The 24,923-nt window shown below is 41.8% G+C and overlaps 1 long non-coding RNA gene and 1 other non-coding gene across 2 annotated transcripts; one reads left to right on the forward strand and one right to left on the reverse strand.

Moving 5' to 3' along the window:
* The first annotated feature begins 552 nt into the window (after nt 1–552).
* LOC134472551 (uncharacterized) lies at nt 553–23,725 on the forward strand. The gene is made up of 4 exons (XR_010042440.1): nt 553–733; nt 1,749–1,830; nt 5,136–5,223; nt 23,439–23,725. It is a non-coding gene; the product is annotated as an uncharacterized LOC134472551 (long non-coding RNA).
* On the reverse strand, nt 10,981–11,051 carry Trnag-ccc (transfer RNA glycine (anticodon CCC)). The gene has a single exon. It is a non-coding gene; the product is annotated as a tRNA-Gly (tRNA).
* Nucleotides 23,726–24,923: the final 1,198 nt, after the last annotated feature.

Below are 24,923 nucleotides of genomic sequence, written 5' to 3' on the forward strand. Positions count from 1 at the left end.
TTGGAGTATTTTGACATTCAATCTGAGATGATGCTAAAGAAATAATAAGAGACAAAGAGTAGAACGGCCTTTAATCTGGGCACAGGAGAGCTACAAAGGAGTGTAGGAGCTCTCAATGAGAACAAAGGAAGGAAACTACTTTTATCAGGTCTGGCTGGGGCTAGATTTTGGGAGATGGGTAAAATGACATATTAACAGCTGATTTGAAGGAGCATCTGCCTGTGCAAAACAGGAAAGAGAAAGATTTACTGGGGGCTGAGAGTAAGGCTTGGGTGGCCGTGGAGTCTTGGAATCAGAGAGTGCTCGGCACATGCACAAAAAAGGAACAGGAGGTTTATCTTTAGAATGAGAAAGAGACAGTAGAAGTTACTCTTGGAGAGATAAGTTGCTTCTCTGGGTCTGGTATCAAGTTGGACTGATGTCATGTTATAGATAGCTAAGCCCCAGGCTAGCAGAATCTATCAGTGGCCATTAACTTTGTGGCTGCTGCAAGCCTTTTTCACTAGCCCGCTCTGCACTCTGTAAATGTACTTCTTTTCCTACCTTTAACTGGTCTATAGAGCTCATTTGCAGAGCATCTCCTTTCCCTATCTTCAATGCCTTTAATAAATGTAAAACATTACTACCTTGTGTCTTGTCAAATTCTTTGTTCAGGGAAAGAGCCTGAAAAGGATCCTGGAAAGAGCACAGCACCCGAGAACCCCAATAACAGTTTTGGCAAACCAGTCAGGAGGTAAGAAAAATTAGTGGAATCAGAGACCTTTTCTGTCCTTCCAGTGGCTACAAGAGAGAGCAGCAAGAGAGTGAACCAGCACAGTGCAGAGAGCCTGGGCCAGCAGAGCCAGAGCATGACTCAAGAAGCTCTGCTGTGGCGTACAGTCAATTGTAGTCCCACAAAGCTGTGTATTCGGATGTCTGTTCCCCATGCTGTGGAATGAGCCGTTGGGACACTGGCCAGGGCATGCCCCCAACCTTCCCTGAGCTGTAGCATGGACCCTGGCTCAGGCACAGGAGCAAGTCCTGCGGGTGAAAGGGGGGTACACTGGAACAGGCCAGCTCCACAGCTGCCACCACTTCCTGTCGTGCTGCTTCTCATACTGCTCTCCCTTGGCCTCTTCACCCTGCTGCATTCCTTCCTCTGCCTGGACAGGTTTTTGTGGAGAGGTTCCTCTTGGATGTATCTGTGTGGAGGCCCAGTGTGTGCATGGGGACGCTGCAGCTAGGGATGCACACCCCAGTGGTGATCTGCCAGATATGGTGGTGTTCTCTGTGGTTGCACGAATGGTGGCTGCCAGAGAACCTGTTTAGCTTTCTCAGTTTTGGGGAAAAATAGATATTAGGAATTTGGTCTCCTGCTTCAGTAGACACCTATTCTAGCCTATTTTTTCTTGTGCTCTTTTGCACTTGCCCCCTACATGGTCTTTATCTCTGGGTATCCTACAGTCACTTTTTCAAAGAGCCATCCTAGTCTACATGGTTCCACCATGTTTGTTCATTCAGGAAACATATGGGAATCCTTCTCTTCTCCTCTCCTCTCCTCTCCTCTCCTCTCCTCTCCTCTCCTCTCCTCTCCTCTCCTCTCCTCTCCTCTCCTCTTCCCTTCCATTCCCTTCCCTTCCCTCCTTCCCTTCTTTTTCCTTCCTTCCCCTCCCCTTCCTTCCCCTCCCCTCTCGTTCCCTCTCCTCTCTTCTTCTTTTCTCTTTTTTTCTGCATTGGTTTAGATCCACTTCTTATTTTTCTTCCAACAGAAATTCAAGTTATTTGAAAATGTGTGACTGAGGGCCTGAATAGAACAAAGGGACAACTGATAAAAAGTCATGTCAATGTGCTGTAAGTATGCAAAAGTAGAGCTAACCTTGTGCTTAGAACTTTAAAAGAAGTTTCTGTCTCTGCTGTTTTAAACAAAGTACCAAAGTTTTAATATTGGGATACATGTCAGAGGTAGTGTTTCTCAGGTAGCTAAATGCAGTCTCCAGGTGGCCCAACCCTGACCTTCTCTCAAGTAACTGATTGGAGCCCCTGGAGGACTCCACCCTTTTTCTAAGAAGTCATAGTGGGCCACAGCATATGGAATATTTTAAGGGGGAAAAAAAGATAAAATGAGACCAGTGCTGCTTCACCAAGACATTTGGTAGGTAGTACGATTGAATGTCATGACGGATGCTTCTGGGAGCTCAGTGGGAAACATCCTGAAGATCCCAGCCACCTTGCCATTGGAAACAATTTAACCCTAAAAGAATTTTAGTGGGTTGCAGATTGTGGGCAAGTCTAGACAAAGGCACCAGTGCTTTGCTAGAGATATCTGATAGTACAAGGCTCGTAAAGTCTGCTTCTTGGATTCAATGAGTCTCTTTCTTCAGGGGATGCCTTCTGGAGGGTCTCAGATCTAGACTTCTCTCTCTTTCCACAGGCACCATACAAAACTTTTTGTGTTCAGTATGAAGAGGATGCAAGAAATGGATACAGGATGTCAGTATAAATTATAATACTATTCTTCAATTAGATCTTTTTTTGTAAAAGGCAAGGAAAGTGATATAAATCTTTTATGTTAAAATGTTTGTGGCCCTTTAGCTCTGGAAAGGTCCAAGGACTATGGAATTTAAAGAGGCCACCAAGGAAGAAGAACTTAATACTGAGAATAACCTATCCTCAGATACCCACCTGTCTCTCAGGTGGATATGGATCTCCACCACTTGTTTACTATAAACAGCCATAGGGGTGGTCTCCTTGACCTCCTCCATATAATCCTCAAGTTTATAAATAGTCAGGAACTCTACCTGAATAGTGCCCTAGAGAGACCTAGTATTTTTCAGAAGATCCTGGTAGGTTTGCAGATGGGTCTCCAGGCCCCATGACCCAATGGCTGGACATAGCCTTTTTTTGTGTTCAGCAATCAGGATCTAGATGAAGATAAATGAAGGACTGGGGGGGGGGGGACCAAAATTGGCAATGTTTGAAGCATATCCAAGTCATCCAGGGAAAAACCCAGAGATGACTGAAGCCTGCTTTAAATACAAGAAAAGTGGACATTGGGCTCACAACTGTACCAAGCCACCATCTGAGCTTGTGTCAGGTGGCCAATGTGCTGAGTCATAGCACTGGAGGACTGACTATCCCCACTACTCTAGTAGTAGCTTAGAGAGGCTAGGCTATCCAAAACTCTCATCTCCTGCTCTGATGAGAACTAAAGATGCCCCGGGCAATCTTCAATGCTCTGACCTCAGACATCTGCATGTTGGAGCCAGGGGGTGAAATCCCCAAGGAAAAGAATGCACGTGAGGCCAACATCAGCAAAACAGTAAAAAAAGTCTTATTATTTAACCCTTATATATGTTGTTATCACATATTTACATTCTTTTACACTGACTTAAGCACGTAGTGCATTAGTAGTTGCTTGTGCTAAATCATGGTTACATAGGTGTATCCCATTGTGCATCTGTGCTAGACAGCAAAGTCATATCCTCACGTATCCCCAGATGCCCTGAGCGTTGGAGCAATCCCCATAGATCCCATCTCACCTTTCAAAGGTCAGGGAAATGTCACTTCTTGTGAATGGCCCATAAAGCTGAACCCTGCACACAAAGACTACAACAGCAATACAAGAAACAGCATATTATCACTAACTCCATCGCCACCACAGTGCAGTTTATAGACATTCAGCACTATAAGGCTTTTTTTCCTATGTCCAGGGATCAGGGATACAAATGCAACATTCTATACACAAGAGGACACATGTACCTCCTCACACTACAGTTAGTAAATCAAGAGTCATACAGTTTTGCAAAACCATATTTCTCATTTGAGAAGTTTCATCTGTGAGCAATATCAAAGCCTGGCTTGTGACAGGTTCACTTCTGTTTTCTTTGGAGAGCTCTAGTCTTCACCTTCACCTTAAACATCACCGCCTGTCTTCCAGTGCAGAATCTTCAATCTCCAACACAGACTGTTCAGCTTTCCATGGCAGACCTATGGCCCGTGATACGGACTCATCTGGGATACTACACTTAGGTTCAGGCTTCCAACTGGATTCTTCAGAATCTCCAGCAGATCTTTTGAGATCTTCTATACCTGACTTTGTTGGGAGTCCATATTTGTACATCTTGCATTAAACATGTTTCTCTAGTAAGCACTGATTGATACAGTGGTTAATCTTGGTAGGATTGTAAATCTCAGGCTCTTTTTAGTCTTTCTAATATCCTTCTTTGCCATACTTTTTCCTCTACAGGAAGTGTGGAAATTGTTAGATTCTCCATAGTCCATCTTTTTAGGTAGACTAGGAAGTATTCTGACCTGCTCTTTCTTATATTTAAGCTCTGCACTCCCAACCTAAAAGTAAAGTTTATCCTCTCAAGACTTCAGAGAATGACCTAGACTGTATCTAGTTACTCTGTCAAATTCACCAAGCTTTTTTCCATTGAATAGGGAGCTCAACAGCTCTTCATAAATAGGTATTGAATCCTTTCTTATGATCCTCAGGTGTTTTTTTTTTTTTTTCAACACAGCCAGTGAGCCACAACATCCCAAGGCAGTTAGGACATAATGGCCAGTAAGTTGGACCTATAGCTCCTTTCAGTGAGAAGTAGCTGTATGAAGATGGAAACTAACAAACCCTCAGCAACCTATTCAATCCCTGGTACTAAAAAAAACAAAAGGCTCTGCTCCACTCTTAAATTCTCTAAATGGTGAGGAGATTCAAGGGTTATGGAACAGGTTCTTTGAACCTTTCTTTGAAAAATACGTGGAAATTTTACACTGTCCTTGGGTTGCAAGCACACTGACTCTGAGAGATTGATTAGTCAAAAACCTCAATTTAATATTGCTGTACAGTGTTTATAGATATTGTTTATGGGTTCAGATGTTAATGTTTACATCCTATTTAAGACAATACCTACACAGCACACTGATGTGTTTTACCTGGTTGAGTAAATATCAAGGAGGGCAGTGTCCTGCATTCAGCTGTGAGTGGAAAACACCATTTTTGTCATGCTGCTTACAAAATTCAAGAAGTTGAAGAGAGGAAATTAATGACCATACCTTTACCTTCTGTGAGCTGGAAGAAGGTTTTGATGTTGGTTTGGGGAACTGGCAGAGGTGGAAGTGGGGTGAACAGCAGAGATATCTTTCTGTTTTTACAGGTTGTGGCTCTTGCAATAGCAGCAGTGTGATTAGAGAATGGGTTCCAGAAGTAGCCAGATCTGGATTTGAATCCTGGCATTGCTGCTGGTGAGTAGTGTAACTGCCAGAAAGTTTTTCACTTCCTGGAACAACAGGTGATTCTTCAGTAAAATGAGGATGTTGCTTACCTCATACTGTCGTGTAACAAATGAAGTCTTCGATGTGAAATGACCAGGCAGTGACTGGCATGTGGCAAGCCATCCATAAGTGACAGTTGCTAAGATTTCAGCCCCACCAGCTGCTGTGTCATAATCAGGAGAATTGGAAGAGTCAGGAGCTTCCTCTTCTCAAGCCCAGGGCATTTGGAAAGCCAGTCTCTTCCCCTAGGTAGAATGATGGAGACCCTGACTGGGCAAACCTGGCTGGCAGGCAGTCATTCCCTTCATCCTCTGTCATTTCCCGCTGTGAGCTACTGTTATCTAAGAAATTTATCAGAATTTTCCCTGTTATCTCAATAATATTTAATCCTCTAAAGACCTTTCAGAACTGGGACTGTACCTTAATTTACTCCAGAAAAATATGCCTTGTTTCTTTGGCATAGAAGATTAAAAATTAAAATGATAGTTTGTACACATTAAACATCACTGTCACATCAATATTTCATTTGTTATCAGTGATTTGAGAATTTTAGAGGCTCATTGGTTAAAAGAGCCTCATTTTCATTGAATGAAATAATACAGATTTGAGGGAAGCTTAACCATAAATCTCATTAAAGTAGCAACTTGAAGCACTGTGCTAGAATTTAGGTTTGAAAGATTAGTCTATGATACAATAACATCCCATTTGTCTGGACCTATCGGAGGATGAGACATCTCAGAAGAATAAAATATTGCAGTATTTAAATGATATTCTGTGAGAGACTCAACATTTATGCAAAACATTTTTAATGGGAAATTTGCCTTAAATTTTTGTGTACCAACTGCTCCAGGAAATAAGAGTGTAGTTAGGATCAAATCTCATTTGCTTTGCTGACTTACAGTCGTTCCATGGAAACCACTTCAGGTCATTCTTAATTTTGAAGGACCCACTTGGTGTGGCCCTGTCATTCTCCTGTTGGCTAATAGTGACCTCAGTATGGTCTCCCAGACAAAAGCTGCAGCATGTCTGGTAAATTGTATCCTGTGACCGGGCATAGTGACACATACCTGTAATCATAGCTACTGAGAAGCTGAGACAGCAGGATCATAAGTTTGCGAACAACATGGGTGATTAGCAAGACCCTGTCTCAAAATAAAAAATAAAAATGGCTGGAGATGTAGCTTAGTTGTAGAGCACTTACTTAGCATGTGTGTGGCCTTGGTTCCGTCTTCAGTATAGATAGATAGATAGACGATAGATTAGATAGATAGATAGATGATAGATAGATAGATAGATCAAACAAACAATGCAATGTGGTACCCCTTACTTGGTGTTGACATTAGATATTTCAGTCTTTAAAGAGAGTAGCTTTGCTTAAGCTTGTTTTGATTAGTCTTGCTTACTTGTAATTTGAAGACAAAAGATCAGGATTTAAGTTCCATTTCTTCCTCTTCCATAGCCTTGAACAAATTGCCAACTCCTCTCTGCTTTGGTTTTCCCACTAACAAAATTGTAATCATACTCTGCTTGGGAGCAAAGATTAAACTATCTCATCTATCACAATGTTATGCAAATGTTAGCTCCTTGCACTAAAGAACACTTGTCATGCTCAGCTTTCACCCAAAGCGTATATGTGATCAAGGTAAGTTTGTTTCAAGCACTTGGAAATCTTGATAACGTGGAGAGGGGTGGTTTACATGAAGGATACCACTGGTGGATGAATTAAGAAGGTCCCCAGGGGAAGAGGTCTTCCTGTAATGAAGCATTGTGTTCAGGACACTGTGGAGCATGAGAATTGGGGTTCAGCAATATGTGCAAATTCCCTTTCCTTTCAGGTAGAATGAGCACCCTGAATATCTCGTAAGTTGCATTTGCTTGGGTGTAGAAATTGCCATTGTGGTATCAGTGGTCAAAAAGTTGAAGCATTCTGGGTTTTGGATTTTCAGATTAGTAATGTTTGACCTGTGATACAGTGACCTAGGGTCCTAACTGAATGTATGGCTTCCTATGTTGCACAGTGGGGACTGAAGGGACCCTTCATGCTCACCCCTGACCCATGGTTTTAATAGTGAGTTGTTGGACTGGAGGGAACTTGTTACATAAACCAGGACCATTTACAGCCTAGACTTAATAAAACTGTTTTGTGGTGCAGAAGCTTGCAATGGGAGCCACATCCTTATTGCACAAATTCAAGCTTAAACATAAACCAACCAAAAAGCCTGTGCCTTGCTGGGCAGTGAGGCAGGGAAATGCCTGGCCCACTGAGGAGACCTCTCTTGTATTAAGGAAGGAGGATTCTTTCTGGAATATTTTTAGACCCTTCAGGATTTCAGATTAGAATAGGATGAAGATTTTGAGTCTCTAACACGATTAAAATGATCAAGGGATTAAAATGCTGCTTTAATGTTATTATAAAATGGGAATTTAGTTTTGACACATCTTTAGGAAAACACAGATTTATTCCTCATAAAAATGGACATTGAAATTTATACAGGAAACTCACATGTGTTCAGTGAATTCAATCACTGAGATTTTAAAAGCTGAATTGAGGAAACAGTACAAATAAACCTTTTATCTTGGTGATATAATGAAAATAAGCACAAATTAAATACTCTGTAGTATTAACACAGTTGACTCATAAAAAACAAACAAATTCTTAAGAGTTTGGACTCCATAAAGATAGGCAATTCAGAGTCCATGTTTTTAATAATTGTCTCTTTCCTGTTTTGGATAAAGAGTCTGTTAAGGAATTGATACAATATGTTTTTACCACTATCCTTTATTACATACTGCACAGGACATAAGAATAAAATGAGATAATAGATCTTATATCAAAAAAATGCCCCCTGCCCTGCCCCGCCAGTGTGTTCCAGTTCTTTAGTTGCCCAGGTAATAGTTCCTGTTCTAGTTCTGGTTGCTTCTGTCTGTTAGAAATGGCTGGTCACTGTGTTGCACATGGAATGAACTGATCCCCAATAGAAAAGCTGTGCTTCTTGCTTGCTTATCCCATTTAAGCTCTAGAGAACCAGAGATCAGGGCTTCCAACTCCAAATCCTGGCTGTCATTTTGGTGTTTCTTCTTGTCATTGCAGTGTCACTATGCTTGAAACTCAAAATTACCAAATAAATATCACTAAATCAAAATCTTCCTTCCATCCTACCCTGTTGTGTTGGTTCTTCCTGAGGATTGACTGTGGCCCGGGCTGGCACTGAAACACTGCCTACCAGGCACTGGGCTCACTATTTACCCTGCCAGTCTTTTTTGAGCTTCTGCTATACACCAGGCTGTCTTCCAGATCTGGAGACTCAGTGTTGAGGAATTAGTCCTTGTTTATATTCAAGGGTCAAAAATCCGAAGCACTAACAAACAGAAGCTACCATTTTGAGTACTAGTAAGTATCATGGGGGTAGACAAAGAGAACAATGGAATAGAGAATGGCAAATGGGAGTCGGGAGCTATTTCAAAGTGGAAGGTCTGGGAAACCTCCCTGGAAAAGGTAGCATTTTAACAGAGTCCAGAATGAAGTGGGGACCAGATGCCTGGGGGGATCTGGACAAAGTGTGAGGTTGGCTTAGGGAAAGCAGCTTAGTACAGAGACTCTGAGGTTGAAAAGAAGCTTCCTGTGACTGTAGGAAATCAAGAAGGCTGAGTGGCTGGAGCAGAGTAAGCTAGAGAGAGAGAGTTATCAGAGATGAGCATGGGGGTGCAGGGAGGAGCCAGATCACATGGCATGAGGCGCTGTTAGGGAGTCTGTTTAGACCGGCATTAATGGGAAGCTATTGGAGCTTTGAGCTATATACTGTTTATGTGTTTTAAAAGAACCACTCTGGCTACTTATAGAAGGCCAAGAGCAGTAGCAGAACTGATATAGGAATAACTGTGGTGGAGGCTCTGGAAGAAGACTGCTAGGTTTGAAGCACAGCTCCATCACTGATGAGCAATGGGCAAGTTAAACTAGTGTCTGATCTGTAAGCTGCAGATGTAATAGTAAGAGGTTCCCATGTTGCACAACTCTGGGTGGTCTCACCCCTGGAGTTCAAGAGTCCAGCATGTATGGAGCCCCGAACTCTGGAGACCTGAAACGTCTCCTCCTTCACTGGATTACCATGAAGAGTGAATCACAATGCAGGTTAAGTGCTTAGACTAATGCTTAGCACTCTGAAAGAGCTCATTCTTATTAATGATTGTTCGTGGTTGAGTGGTGGTAGCTTGGTTTGAAGTGATTATAGTGGGGGTGGTGAAAAGTGCTAAGGTTTGAAATAAACCTTGAAGAAAGAGCCTGCACTGTCTCCCAACGACACAACCACTGTTGATGATGGAGCTCAGAAGCACATCTTTTCCTTTATTTTTTGATGACTTTCTCAGTCTGATTCTATTTTGGAGCTAAATTTCTCAGCATCTCCCTTACCATATGTCTCCCATCTAAAATGATGAGTGTATGTGATATATACGTCATGAGATGATTGTGGTAATTAAACAAGATGCCGTACAGTAACTCCCTAATTTAGTGCTCAGTGTGTTTCCTGTTTTAATAAATATCATCATCATCATTGTCATCATCATCTGAGCAGCTCAATGTCCTAGCGTAATAGCAAATACCCACAAGTCTAGAGAGAGTTTGGCTATTTCTCATCTTATGAGGATAGGTAAAGAGAACAGAGGTGTTGGTGACTGTTGTCCGAAGCCATCATACCCATGAAGAGGTTTGTCCCTGTGGCCTCAGTCATGCACTAAGGCCCACCAAAGCGTGGATAGGAACTAGTCCAACCAGGAAAAGAAGAACTGTAAGTAAAGGTATGTGATTCATCTTTATTCCACAGATTTTTCTACATATATAAACCAAACCAACCATTTAAGATTATGAAATTTGATTATGTTTACCCATTTGGCACCAGTAAACCTAAAACAAGGGCACTGGAGGCGGCAAGGGAACCCTGGTTAGGCCAGGAACTGCAACTCCCTGACTCCTCCTACACCCCTCTCAGCCCTCACATGGTACAAGTGGGCAGCTTCTCAGTACCTCCAAGGCGGTAGGACCCATCACTTTGCTGTGGGTTACTCATGTACCCTAAGATAACTTCTCCATTTGATTTGATTATAAGACAATAATTCCTTCTTCAAAAGGTGTAAAGGTGAGACTGTAGGTAGTAATTCCACATTTAAAAAAGTAAGTCTGCCATTATCTTAATCTTAAGCCTGATAACGATCCTTGCTGTGAGCCAGTCATAGAAATGACTCAGGCTTTCTCTCCTCTGTTAATAAGATTGTACTATCTTTGGTTGGTCCTGAGTCAGTCTGGTTCAAGCCTGTGGGGATCATAGAAGCTGTACTGGAATGTGTCACTGTGTAATTGTTTACTAGACTTACCCAGATACTGTGCAAACAGGAGCTGTACCAGCCCACCGTTTTCCTTCCAAGCCTGCCACAGCCCATGCCCAGTTCACACAATGGCACCTGTTACCCACCTTCTGCAGCTCACAAAAAGCTGAGGCCACAGTGCTTCTAAAAGATGATTTGTGCACGGGGCTCCAAATGAGTTTTCTTTGTACTTCTTAACTTGGCAGTACTTTCCTCTTTGAGGTTTCAGTGTAAGACCCGTTCAGATCCAGCTGTCCACTGAAACTTACATATCAAGAGTCCCATGAGATTGTGTATATTCAGTTGGAATTAACATCTAGGTCTTTCCTGATGATCCAGGCAGTTTACATAAACACATTCATAAAGCTTTGCATTGGCTGGGAATTGAACCCAGGTCTCCTGCGTGGGAGGTGAGAATTCTACCATTGAACCACCAATGCTCACTGATCCACGCAGTTTAGAAGGCAGCCAGAGCCACTTATTTTCTTGTCAGATACTCTCAATCACCTCCATCCCAGTGTTAAACTTTAAGGACAGCGAGACAAAAATCTCTGTACTTTGTGCCCAGGACCTTGAGGTCTAGTGTGGGGGACTGTTAAGAACATGATAATTATAGGGTGATGTGTGATTAGCATTGTGAAACATCTTTGGGTGCTCCAGAGCCTTTATGGGAGTATCTGATCACAAAAGGGGTCAAGAATAATTTCCTACAAAAGGCAGGTATAAGCTGCAGGAAAAATTGAACTAGAGAAGGGCCAGAGAGGAAGCAGGGAGAAAGGGAACAGCCTGTGAGAAGTAACCAGCTGTGACTACTAACATCTGCTTTCTTCTTCCTGGGCATACAGCTGGATTATATACCTCAGTTTCCTTGGAGTCGAGTGTGACTTGGAAACTGAGTTCTGGCCAGAGGAAGATGTGAAGAGTGATAGGTGGGCCTGGCCAAGAAGAACCACCCATGGGTTCCCTTCCATGCAGACCCACTTAGGCTCACTGGGAGCAAGTGAAAATCAGTCACAAAGGTCTCCATGTGCCGTCTGAAGGAACTTCAAATTACAATGCAGGTGATAGGTAACTGAACACGGGAAGTGACCATGTTTACTTACCGGAATACTCAGAAGTGGCAGAAAATTATTGACAAAGTAGAACTTGACCTGAATTTAAGGAACCTTCCAGCTTTGTTTTCTTCCACCCTTCTGTGTTTCAAGGCTAGACCTCAAAGGACCACCCTATTGTTACAGGCAACTGAGTCAGACAGAAATATTTTAGGCAGTCAGACAGGGCTAGGTCCTCTAAGGAGCCAGCTCAGAAAACCAGCTACCTTGCAACTGTGGGGGAGACAGACACCTCCTGCTGTAGGCCAGGCCTCAAGACAAAAAATCAGACAAATGCATCCACATCCTAAGGATTGTCACTCTAAATAGGTCTCTATCACTCTGAGAAATCCAAGTCACCATCCCAACCCTCTACCAGAAGAGTCCCTGTTCTTTAAGCATGCCTGCTTGCTATGTGACTTGCTTCCCCATTTGTCCCCGATGTAATCAATTTTACCTGAGCAAGTAGGTTAACAATAGTTCTGTCCCACCTTATGCCCACCCTGTGAGTTCCCATATTTTCCCCACCTTGGACCTGTCTCACCTTGTGGTTTTGCTCTATAAAAGTCCATAAAAGCATAGTCTTTAGCAAACCACTCAGGACCCCTTTTGCTCTCTCCCAGACAGAAGCTTTCTTTCTTCAATAAATATATTCTACTCTTAACCTCTGTTGTTCCTAAAATTCACTCTTCAATTTTGGAGAACACAAGCTCATACTGAGACATCTGGTAGGTTGGTAGTTTCATTCCCTTGTATCACTGACTGTCTTTGAATATTTGGGCAAGGCCCATCTTCATCCTTCCTGAGACTCAGACTGAAGCAGGGATTCCTTTTTTGGCTGCCTGTATAACACACCCAGGTCCCTTCTTTCCTTTGAGACACTGCTACTCAGTGAACACTCTGTCTACGACAACAGCCAGCATAAAAACATCTCTTTAATTTTTGGTGCTTCGTGTCTTTTACATTAGCACTAAAATCAGAATCCTTCTAAGCAAAGCTCTGCTTCTACTTGAGAGTGAACTTCATCTGACTTTATTTTTGTTCAGTACATTTTATTGTTGTATATTATTTTGTTTATCGTAGTATTTCATTATAAAACTTGAAGAAAAAGCTTGTCTTCTTTAGCATTGCCAGGCCTAGCATAGGACATGCTAGCATGGCAGTCAGAGCACTCTAGCCTCCTCCTGCAGCCCTTCTTTCTTCTCTGTCTCTCCTTGTTTCTCTGCTTCTTTCTTTATGTATCTTTGTCTTCTCTGCTCCGGTTTCTCTCTGCCTGTCTCTCTTCTTTTCTCTGTTTCTCTCTGTCTGTCTCTGTGTGTATCTGTCTTCCTCTCCTTCTCCTTGTTTTCAGTATTGAGGTTTGAACCTAGGGCTTCCATACTGTTTTATTTCCAGCCCTTTTTTATTTTTTGAGATGGGGTCTCACTAAATTACCAAGTTGCCCAAGCTGGGCTTGAACTCACAATCCTCCTGTCTCAGCCTCTCAGAGTCCTGGGGTTACAGGCTTGTGTCACAATGCCAGACTCTGAAACTCTTTTTTAACGTCTCCCTTCTTATTTTCCTTTCTCTCTTCCTTGGGCCTGGCAGTTCCCTCTTATCCCTCTGGCCAGGTTGTTTATTTGGAAAGGTGTAGACCTAGCTAAGAGGGCTCCAGTCTTGGGACAAGGAGGGACCCAACCAGGTCAGTATTTAAATTCCCTGAGTCAAGAAAACATTAGGAACTTTGCATACATGTTGGCCGTAGGGTTCTTGAAAATTGAAGATTCGCCCTGAATTGGCCAAGTCAGTGGTTCAGCAATAATCAACAAGTAGCTCAGGGTGGATTGTTGAGTGTTGGAGAAGAACAAAGAACTCAAGTGAGGCCCCCCTCCTTCCACTAGCGTACAGGCTGGTCAACCCAGGTATCCCCATAAGTGTGCAAGTTTATAAACCTGCAGTGTGACTACTGCGTGTCCTCTGCAGGTTCAGAAAGCTGCACAGTAGAGTGTGAGGTTTGGAGTTGCAGTGAAGCGTAGGAGCCAGCTAAAGCAGAGGGCAGAGAAAAGAAATGGTCATTTTCTGCTGGTTGTGGAAACTCCAGCAAAGGGTGATCCATCCTGTGTAAAGCCCATCAGCAGTGATGCGAAGCTGAAGGGAATTGTTTTTGTGATTGTTTTTATAAACTGCTGGGTCTGATCTTTCTGAGGAATGCTGGAGAATCATGTGGTCTGCTAAATACAGTACAGCCTCACGGTTCTGTAACTTGGGGTGGAGCAGGTGGAGGAGGGAAAGACTGCGTTCCCAAGACTTGGCATTTATAACTGTGGCTTAGAGAGAAAAGTGGCAGCAATGTGAAGAGGGAGTAAATGTTTCACCTAGAGAATGACAAAGCCATCGAAAGCCATCGGCTGACAGAGTTGTGTGGGTGTTTGCTGGGCACCTCCCAATTCCTTCAGGAAGAAAGCTGTAAGCGGTTTCGATGTCACCAGCCTCCTGCCCCCAAGAAATTTAGCACAAGACACCCAAGGAACTCATTCCCATGAAGGCTCCTTCGTTTAATCACTCCTTCCTTATTGGTGACAGTCTTCCTGCTCACATTTCACTCTTGCTGCTGACTCACAAATTGCTTTAAAGCTGCAGGTTTTCCACCTTGAGAAGATAATTTATAGCACTGTGACTGTTGGCTTGCTCTGACTGGTCACTATTTGAGTTGGTGTGTCCAAGAGAGTGTTGATGATGACACTTGAACACAAAGTTTGTGGTCCGGGTTAATAAGTGTTTTAGGGCAAAGGCCCTAGTTTCATTCCCAGATCTTTCTCCCCAACCAGTTAGGATATTTAGAAAATATCTAACTGGCAACACAGAAAACAATAACTTGATTGACTTCTTTCTCTTTATTAAAAAAATAGTATTCTCTAGCTTCTACATTTCATTATTAAGATGCCTTAAATTATTGGGTTTTTACAAGAATAAAGAAAAACAATGACTCCTAGAGGAAAGAGAATGAGAAGAGGCTACTATTCCTAACATTTAGGGACCATCTGCCTACACTGTGCCAGGCACCATGGGTGCTGTAACAAGACATCTTAACCCTTGCAGGAATGGGATTTCAATAATGTGAGTTAACCTTTTTCCAATTCATTAAGCTTAATAATGAATGAATTTAGTTTGAATGAATTTCTGCCTCTTTATTATATGTATATCATCCAAATATTTGCTCCTCACCATCAAAGGGAATTTGGTCACAATCTCTGGGGGAAGTGGGCCTCAGAAAGACTAAGTGCCATGAACCTATTCACATACCCAGTAAAAGTTGTGGCCAGCACCAGAATCTGACTCCTATGACTTCAAACCCGAAGTTCTGCTAGCACACCAGACTTGCCCCGAGCTGAGGCTATTGCTTTTGGTTGCAGTGTTGGTACGGTCTAAGTTTTTAAAGTGGAAATATAGAATGATGTGCTTAACAATAAAATACTATTTAGACACCATTGCTTTATGGTCTACAAACTTCTTGAATCCATATCATTACCTGTAGGACAGGTTTTATTATTAGTGATTAGGGGCAACGTTTGCCATCCCAGCACCCTCTTCTTTTTCTCCTGGCACTAGCACCTTGGCTGTCCATAGGGAGCATTCTTCCCATTTTTTGTCTATGTGGTTTGCCTGGGACTGACCCTGTTGACTGACTAGAGGGGTCAAAACCCAAATGTAGCCAGTGAGAGCACGTGACCAGTGATCCACCTGGGGTGAGACCTGGCTGGCTAAGGTGGCTAATCATGGCAAAAGAGCATGACTCCTCAATGTTTGCAGCAGCAACAGGAAAACAGACCTTGCTTCTGTTGGTGTTGCACAGCTCGTAGGAAGTGCTGGTGGGTATCTTTGCTCAGTTTGAGGAGAACGGGTCTGACAAGGGAGCTAATCCAGAGGAAAACAAGCTGAGGAAGAGGGAGGAGACAGGTCCTTCAAGACATTTTCTGGGCATCCAAATCCAGCAGTGTCGAAGTCCAGGCTCTCCTTTTCAATTCATTAAGCTTAATAATTAATGAATTTAGTTTGAATGAATTTCTGCCTCTTTATTATATGTATATCATCCAAATCCTTGCTCCTTTTACCATCAAAGGGAATTTGGTCACAATCTCTGTTTCATCATTGTCAATCTTACCAGGCGTTTATATGCTAATTGTGGACTCTGGAGACATAAGAAGCATCAGATCTAGTGATACTTCCGATTTTGTTGTGGGGTAGTTGAGGGGGATGCTAATAACGACAATACAAAGCATTATGGACTACAGTTGTCTAAAATGTGTTCTCCTACTCATCCTTTCTTCTTCCCAGTTTCTTTCAATAGAAAGGGAATCAGAAGAATTGATGGAACAGGAAAAAAAGGGAGGAGTGATGTTTGGGGACGTTTGTGGAGAGGAGATGGGCCTCCATGTAAAATGCATGTTAGGCAATGTTAAGTGTGACACTAGGTATATGGTGAGAGGTCAGAAATGAAATTGCAGTTTTAGTGACATATGTAGAGGGGAAAAGTCAAGATCCCAGAGGAAAGGAATGCAGAGGGCTGGAACTAATCCATAAAACTCATGACATTTGGGAGACAAAGGAGTTAGCGGGGAGTTTTTCACAGCCCTTAACCTATCTATGGGGGTGTTGCTCCAGGGAAAACTCACAGCACAAGAATTTACTCTAGCACAGAGTGGAGTGTCTTCAGGCACACGCACCTGCACACACACACATGTTGAGAAAATGCAGACTCTTGTTAAAGCCATAAAATCCAATATTGTTCAATAACTCATTTGTTTTGCAGTTAAGAAAGTGAGCATGTAAAGCAAATGGCCTTCAACAAGTTTTACCATAGTAGAGAATTTTTTATTTTAAAAACAATTTTAGAATATCCGAGCATGAAATATTTTCATGTGTAATTTGTACAGAATAAATTTGGAACCAAAACAATACAAAGTGTCTACCCAAAGGATAAGATTAAAATATTACTTTAGAGCAGAGCCTTGCTAATCTTTTTGCATGTCTGGGTCTTTTGATTATTTTGAGAAGTCTGCAGTCTTGAAGATACAGTATATGAGAGGACTACACTAATATGGAACAGCTGCTGAAAACTTGTGTATACAGATTTTGTTTTTCCTGGCATCATGGTGTAAGCCCTTTTTGTCTAGCATGAGAGACTACATTTCTAAGTTAAATATCAACATCCTGGATCATTGTAACAAGCTGAGTTGTGCTATGGAGTCCACTTGAAACTCAAAGTATTGCAATACTTTCACTGGGCAGTACCTGTCTTCTATGTCACAAGCTCTCAGCACATGTTAATTGAGGATACTGCTGCTGGTGTTATCAGTCCTTTTCAACAAAGCACTGACGACAAACCTCTGGTCCTGGTCCATCATCAGGCACCACTTTAAAGGGAGAGACATTGGGTGGTGTTGAAATTTGAGATGAAATGTTATTCACCGTGCGGAAATGTCTCATCACTGCAGGATGTTTAATGTCCCTGCTCCTGCTGCTAAAGCTTTGCAGCACTCTTCAGACCATTGTAACAACCACCGCACCCCCAATTTGGCCACTCAGTCATTCAACACCTCCTTCTCATAGTCAATACTCAGTAGAGAATTTGCCCTTTATAGTCTAAAGATGAAAACATTCTATACCCAAAGAGATTTCCTAATATAACCTTAATCCACTGTCTTTTTCTGCATTGGGTAGTCTACTGTCTTTCTCTTTGGTTGTTAGGAACAAATAACATAGTTTAGAGTACCATCCACCTCAGACTTACCTGCCAAGTTACCTGCAAGTGCTATTGGCCTTATACGTTAGAATTAAGGTTTTGGAATTACTCACTGGGAAGAAAAGAATTCAGAAATTCAGAAACAGAAAGTGGTGTGTGACCAAAGACATAGCGGGAGCTCTTAGGGCAACAAGAAGCTTCTAAAACCTTTCCTCTAATGCAGGCGTCAGTGCAGAGGTGACCGTTCTGCTCATGCATCCACTCTTGTACTTTCTCCTGCCTTTGAGAGCTTGCAAAGCCATCTCTCTAGGTCCCTCTCAGAGACGCACACTCTTACATTCCTCCACCCTAAACCTGCTGCCCCACGTTTTTTTACTTCCTGATGTCTGGGACTGTAACACATATACTAACTGTGCTCTAGCATTTTTGAAGGGCAACATTTTAAGGATTTTTAGAGGGTTTACAGAACTTGATTTCAGTCGGGAAACACTTGAAAATTCCATGTCCATTTCTGCCCCCTCCCTGTAGCATTAAGTAGCTATATCCTAGAGTATCTGCTCAGTTACGCTGTCTCTTCTCTTGTTTCCTAAAAGGACAAAACCATCCAGCTAATGACTGTCATTCTGTTTTCAAGTATACTTGGATAGGAAGCCAATGTAAACAGTTGTCAGTTGAGACTTGTTTCTCTGGAAACATTTTATGTACAATGCAAGCATACAATGACTAACTATTCAGTCCTCAGCAATATAGATTTTTGAATAACAAAAAGAAATATGAAAGAGTCATGAAGGTCCCTAGAAAGTTAGAGAAAGTAGCGTAATAGTAAAGAAAAAAAAAGTCATCATAATTCAGGCTCTAGTTCTAGCTCTACCCTACTGGCTGTGTGAATTTGGAGAAACATCTTTCACTCTCAATCTCTCTCTCTCTCTCTCTGTCTCTCTCTCTCTCTCTCTCTCTCTCTCTCTCTCTCTCTGTCTCTCTCTCTCTTTTGTTTGTTTGTTTGTTGGTTTGTTTTGTACCAGGGATTGAAGTGTTGACCTCATACTTTCCAGGCAGGCGCTTTTATGTCATGAGAAAGTAATCTCTTATCATTTTGATGTAAGGTAAAAATGGGACTAATTACATTTGTGGGGGAGTTGTTGAGAAGATTATGTGAAATTAAGTAAGTGAAGAATTTCACTAATTCCCGGCATGTAATAAGTACTCAATGCATTATACTTGTTATGATATAATTATTATGTGCCTATAGAAAGCAGAACAAACACTTCAGAAAATGAAGTTTTGTTGGAGGGAAGAGAACTGAGTACAGTGAAAAAAATTTTTTCTACAGTTACAAATTTATTATCATCCCAAATAATGTTATGGTTTCAGAGAAAAAGAGGAGCATAGGGAAAAAAGGGCATGTCATACATTGTGACATCTATGGCGTTAAAAAATGGGTGTGTTTTAGAAGTAGGGATTTGAAAACATGTGAATTAAGACACAAGAATTTATAGCAAGTCACCTTGCCCACCAAGAAGGTATGTTAATCTCGATTCTTTGAAGAACAAAGAGATTCCTTAAATTCCTCTGGAAGCAATAAAGTGACCCAAACCTGCCTCAGCTCCATTTAAGTACGCAGTCTCTAGAGACCCTAGACTGAACTGAGAAGAACCAAATGCCCCTTATTCTGCCTGCTGTCTCCTAGGTCAGCACAAAGAAATCAAGATTTGCCTCTTCAAAGAGCAGGCGAGAAGCAGCTCCTGAGGTTGTGTGGTTTGCAGTTAATGACTAAAGAACTAGGTGTAGACACTGCAGTGAATTTTAACTTGAAGAAAAAAAAATATTACAGCAGACTAAATTGGGCTCATGCATAAATATCACATCATTTCTTTGACATGAGATTCCAAATGTATGTAATTCCAAATGTTCCAAAAGCATGTAAAAGGTTTTTTGAAACAGGAAGAAACTGTTGTTCAAAAGAAAGGGAAACTGGAGTGGGGGAAGTGTCCATACTCTTAAATTAAATGAATTGGACACGCATGTTTAAATATCACGTTGTTTCTCTAGTAGGAGAAACTGAAAGGGTAAATAAGGACCAAAATGTATAGCAGCAGATACTGGGAAACAGGAAGAAAGAATTCAAAAGGGAACGGGGACAAGGGATGGGAGAGGGGGAGAGGAAGGAGGGGAAAAGAAAAAAAAGAATAGAAGGAAGAAAATGGAAACAAAGCTTTTATAAAAAAGGAGGGGAAAAGGGATTGAAGGGAGGAGAGGGGCTTGGGGAAAGAAGAATCCAAAAATATGTGCAAGTATAAACTTACCCTAATGAATGTGATCATTATGATATCTAAAATGCTTCAAAAATTAATAATAATAATAGTACTAAGACACTCCCCAAGGTTTGTATTTTTGTCTGGGAAAAGTGAATTCAGGATTCTGGAGAATTAATGATGGACAGAGAAGCAGCTTCTTAGGGACCCAGGAGGATGCTGGGCACACCCTAGCAGGTGATGGCTTCTAAGCCCCATTCCTCTTTCAGGATCCCTTTCAGGTCTCCTCTCTTCCATGAAGCTTGTAAACACTGGCCAAATCTGAGAATAATGGTAACTGTACAATAACAATTAGCAATAACATTACTAATGTTAGCAATTAAATTGTAACAGTCAGTAGTACATATATTTCTTTCATCCACCTACCTGTTTGATAACTGTTTGGACCTAGGACCTATCACTTGGATGTACTATCTTTTCTGTTGTTTTGTGCAGTTTCATACATCTTGTTTATATAGCCTCAATGTCCTTTTTTAACACAGTACACCTTGTTTAATCAGTGCAGTACTGTCATTTTTGCTGATTGTACTGTATAGTACATACTAAACAGTAAGAACCCAGCTTACAAATGAAGTCCATTCAAAGAGAACATTTGTAACTTAGATTTGTTCATAAGGTCAACAAAGTGAATCTTATGTACCTTTGACACAAACATACAATGTAAAGTATAAAGAAACTAAACACACCCAAAATACTGTAAATAAACTACTTTTACTTTTACAGTTACCTTAAAATAATGGTACAGGGTAAGGGTTAGTGTGAGCTGTTTCCACAATCTGTTTACATTTATGAATATTTGTAATACAAAGTACAATCAAAGTAAGTACTCATAAGGAGGGACTTCCTGTAGTTTTATGTTCTGTTATACATTATAGTACTGCATGTAAGAGTTATGCAAATAAAAGCAAAGTCATCAAGTTGGTGTTTCCTTTGACCATTTCTTTGTTCTGATATTATAACGTTCGTATTTCATTCCTCATTTAGTGACCGATTCATTTAATGACCTAATTGCAGGAAATTAACTTGATCATTAAATAGGAATGTCTGTAATTACCATTCACTTAATGCCTGTTAGGTGTTAGACAATGTGATAGAAGCTTAACACAAAATACCTGTTTTTAAACAACAATCCAATCTTGGGGAAAATGTCTAACAAGCTTAACTGTCTAACTTAAATGTCTAACAAGCATATCATCTTTAGTTCCTAAAACAAGCAAGACAGGTTTTATAATCTCTGTTTTCTGGGTGAGAGAATAGGATTAGAGATGTCGAAGTAGATCTTCGACATACAGTCCATGGCAGACAGAGCTGGCATTTGGACCCTGAGCTTGAAGACAAACAAGGGTCTTGATGTGCATATCTTTTGTGCTGTTTGAAACATAGTCCCTCAGTTCTTTGCTCTGCAGAAGGCCTTTGGCAAACACTAATATAATATCAATGAATATTTGCCATCTATACCTTTGGGTGGTACAATAATTGCCTGTGTGTATACATTGTGAAGGTGGCATAGAAGGAAACAGGACATGGTCTCTGGCAGAACTCTGGGTACCAGCACCCCCTTGTCACATGCCACCAGCAGCCATGCAACCTGCCTCTTACATATTCCATAGGGAAGATGCCTCTTCCATATTCCAGAGGGAAGATGCCAGGATTTGAGCTGGAACTTACACATTGCACCAAGCTCCTACATTTAATAGATACTACCTATGATGGCTGAATCTAAAATGTTCCCCCCAAGCTCTTGGTCCCTAATGTAGTAACATTCAAAGGTAAGGCTTTTGGGAAGTGATTGGATGATGAGGGGCTCTAATCTCATCAATAGACTAATCCATTCACAGATTCATGATTTGTTGGCATTCTTAAGAGGTGATGGAAACTTTAAGAAGTGGGGCCTAGGTGTAAGACGGTCATTGGGGGCATGCCCCAGAAGATATTTCTTATCCCCAGCCCCTCTGCCCTCCCCTCTCCCCATGCTGGCCACCGTGAAGCTAGCAGCCCCCTTGACTTCATGCTTCTATCATCATGATCCTCTGCCTCACCTTAAGACCAAAGCAAGAATTCAGCCAACCATGGACTGAAATCCCTAAAACTGTGAACCAAAAGAAATCTTTCCTTCTTAAAGTTGATTTGTGTCACAGCAATGGAAAGCTAATACTAAAGACAGAACTGGGACATGCATGTGTTCACTTTCCCTAAACCCTATCCAATGCTTTTCTATCATACAACAGGATAGGACATAAGGAAATTTGGCTCAGAAGGGGCTTCCTCTACTTAACTGTCCACAGGCTGAGGCAGCGTGAAACAGGTCACATGCTTACCTTGCATGGTCTGCCCAGGCGTCACTTAGCAGCAGTACCAGGTGCACATGCAGGCCAGCTGAGGACCACTTGGTCTGCCAGTGACAGGTCTGCTCGGTGAATGATAATATGGACCAAGGGAGAAAGTTTATTTCCTGCAAATTTCCTTCTGCCTGCTTCCTTAAAGACTCATTGTTATGCTCATCCAAAGGACAGATTTCTCTAGATTGTTTTTGTTTTGTTTCAGGTTTCAGTTATCCACGTCTAAACATTTTCAGAGTGAACTACAGGTGTACTAAGCTTGATTATTTAAAAATATGAACACATGCAGTTGAACATTTATAAAGTAACTTCTTTAAAATCTGAGCCAAGTTTCACAAACTCGATGCTTTTTCTTTCCTGAAGGAAATCATCCCACACAATAAAATTATTTTCCTCTTATGTGGTAACTTCCTTCAAAGTACATCAGCAAACAACTAAGCAAATATTATATGAAAGATCTTGTAGGGGATAATGCAGAACTAGAAAATTAGAGTAGTTTATTTTCAAAGGACTTACAATGTAGCTGCAGAAAGTATTGATGATAGCTGGCAGCTATTGAAAACTTCAGACCTTGCACCAAGCACTTCCCACAGGAAGTTTCATTTACTCCTTTTAACATGTTTAGAAAAGAAGAACTGGAGGCTGAAAATGGACTTGGGGAAGTTTTATGTCTCTGGCGAGGAGTAGAGATGGTAGTATACAAGCTATGCAACTCCTAATCACAGCCTGCATGTGCCGCACGCAAGAGCCACTGCTGTGTGTGAACCACTTCTCAGGCAAGGGTGCAGAATCCTGGGGGATTCCCAGTATATCACATCTTTTGAATTCCTACCTGCCCCAGCAGTGCTCATGGCCAAGGCTGATCTCATGTTTGTTGATTATTGCTCAAGAGAGAAGCAACACGTTGTCTTGTGTTACTCTGAGAGTTGATAACATCCTTATAAGGAATAAATAGTCTCAACAGATAGAATGAAATCAAGCCCATGACCACATTTTAGGACAGCCCTACACACTGGTGGGCAAAGATCTGATCATCCATATCTGCTGAACAGGCAAAAAATGGTTATATCTCATTTTCTGGAGGAACCTTAACCCTTGTCCTGGGGAGTCAAGTGCAGGGATCAGGAGTCCACACATGCAGATCCTTGCTTAAGAGCTCTGGGGTAGTTCCTACTGAAGCCAGGGAAGCTTGCAGCTGGGCCTGTCCTCTAATGCTGAAAGGGAGCTCTGAGTTGTGATCAGGCTATGATCCTGGCACCAGATCAAATGTATGCATGTATGTGTGTGTGTGTGTCTAGTCTTTAATTCATTCCTTTATTTAATTAAAAATGTTAAATACATACATCCTGCTTTACTTTTCCAGGAAGCATCTGGACTCTGCCTGCTGATATCTACACATAAAGTGAAGGCTGCTGAGGGTTGAAAATGGGAGAGACAAGAATCAAAGCAAAGGAGCCAAGTCTAGTGAAATCTGGGTCCCTCTGAGAATTTGTCATCAAACATATTTCGAATCCATCAAAGATATTTTTAAATTAAATGAGTTTAGCTTTCTGGGCAGAGAGGTCTGGAAAAAAGTGCCTGTGTCCCCCCCACACCCTGTCCCCACACCTCTCCTTTCACCTTAGAGCTTCCTTTTCCAAGAATAAAAGGGCACCACCTGTGTGAGCTGGCCGGCTGCTCTGCAGCCAGAGTCTGGGGAATAGCTTAGTCCCAGGCAATACATGCCCGGGTCTGCTCTCCCTTTGGGGCCCAGCATACTACTGGAGAGGAGAGGTGAGCTTGCCTAGTGTGACTCATGCTAAGGAAGTAGAAAGCCCAGACACATTGGGTTCATCAATTTCTCCCTGGTTGTAGACTGTGCTTACTAACCCAGGCAGTATTTGCAGACACTGAGACTCCACACAGTAACTGGCAGGCCCCAGAAGACAGCCCCAGCATAGATTTGTAGATGACAAATATAGCCTGATGATCAGTGCTATCAGATTTTTCTCTTCCTTTTCATGTTATTCTTTAATTACACAACTTTTCAGAAGAGTGAGATAAGATTGATTCCTCCAACTTATTCCCTTGTTCAGATTCAATCAATATGCTTTAGCATCCTTATGGTTCCTGGCCATATACAATGCATAAGTGCCATAGTCAAATGTTATTATATCCTTGGAACAAGGTCTAGGGTGAGCTTGTAGACAAGAGCAGTTAGAGGAGCACTAAATCTCCTGCCCACAGTGTGGGCACAGAACAGTATTCAGTTCAGAACTTGATCATCTGCCCCGGAGAGCAGACCAGATTCCAAACTTCTCTCACCTTATCCCTGCCTCATGTTCTTAAGCCAGGAGCCCAAGGTTGGCTCATGAGCTCTGAATTTAAAGTTGATCTCTAAGTGACAAAGAAAAATATGATGTACCAATGCTCAAACTATAGATTAGCTATTTGGAGATTCAATTGGACAGAAAATGTCTTTGATAAAAAAAAAATCCAAGATCCAGGGATCTTTCAGCTGAGTTCCCTGGGGTGAGCTCAACTTGGCTAAAGCATGTATTCAGAATCTACTAAATGCTACACCTGAGCCAGTTGGTGTAGAAACAGGGGTGAAAGAGTCAGTGTGCATCGCTAGCCTCTGTAATGGAACGCTCCATTGTACAGACATGTATTTACCCAAGGACAGGGATAAGAGTTCATTGCTTCCATAGATTGTTTGCTAGTGTCCAGTTTTCTCTTGGATTCAGGCTTGATGGGCTCCACTTTTTCTTGAACATTTCCTCTTTCTTTATGACTTTTCCTCTAACTGTGGGCTTTAAGTGGGCTGATGAGGGAAGGAAGCAAGTACAAAGTGTTAAACACGCAGGTT

Source organism: Cavia porcellus, unplaced genomic scaffold (assembly GCF_034190915.1).
Source record: "Cavia porcellus strain 051 isolate PalLab524CR breed Dunkin Hartley unplaced genomic scaffold, mCavPor4.1 scaffold_1, whole genome shotgun sequence".
In the NCBI taxonomy this organism is placed as follows: domain Eukaryota; kingdom Metazoa; phylum Chordata; class Mammalia; order Rodentia; family Caviidae; genus Cavia; species Cavia porcellus.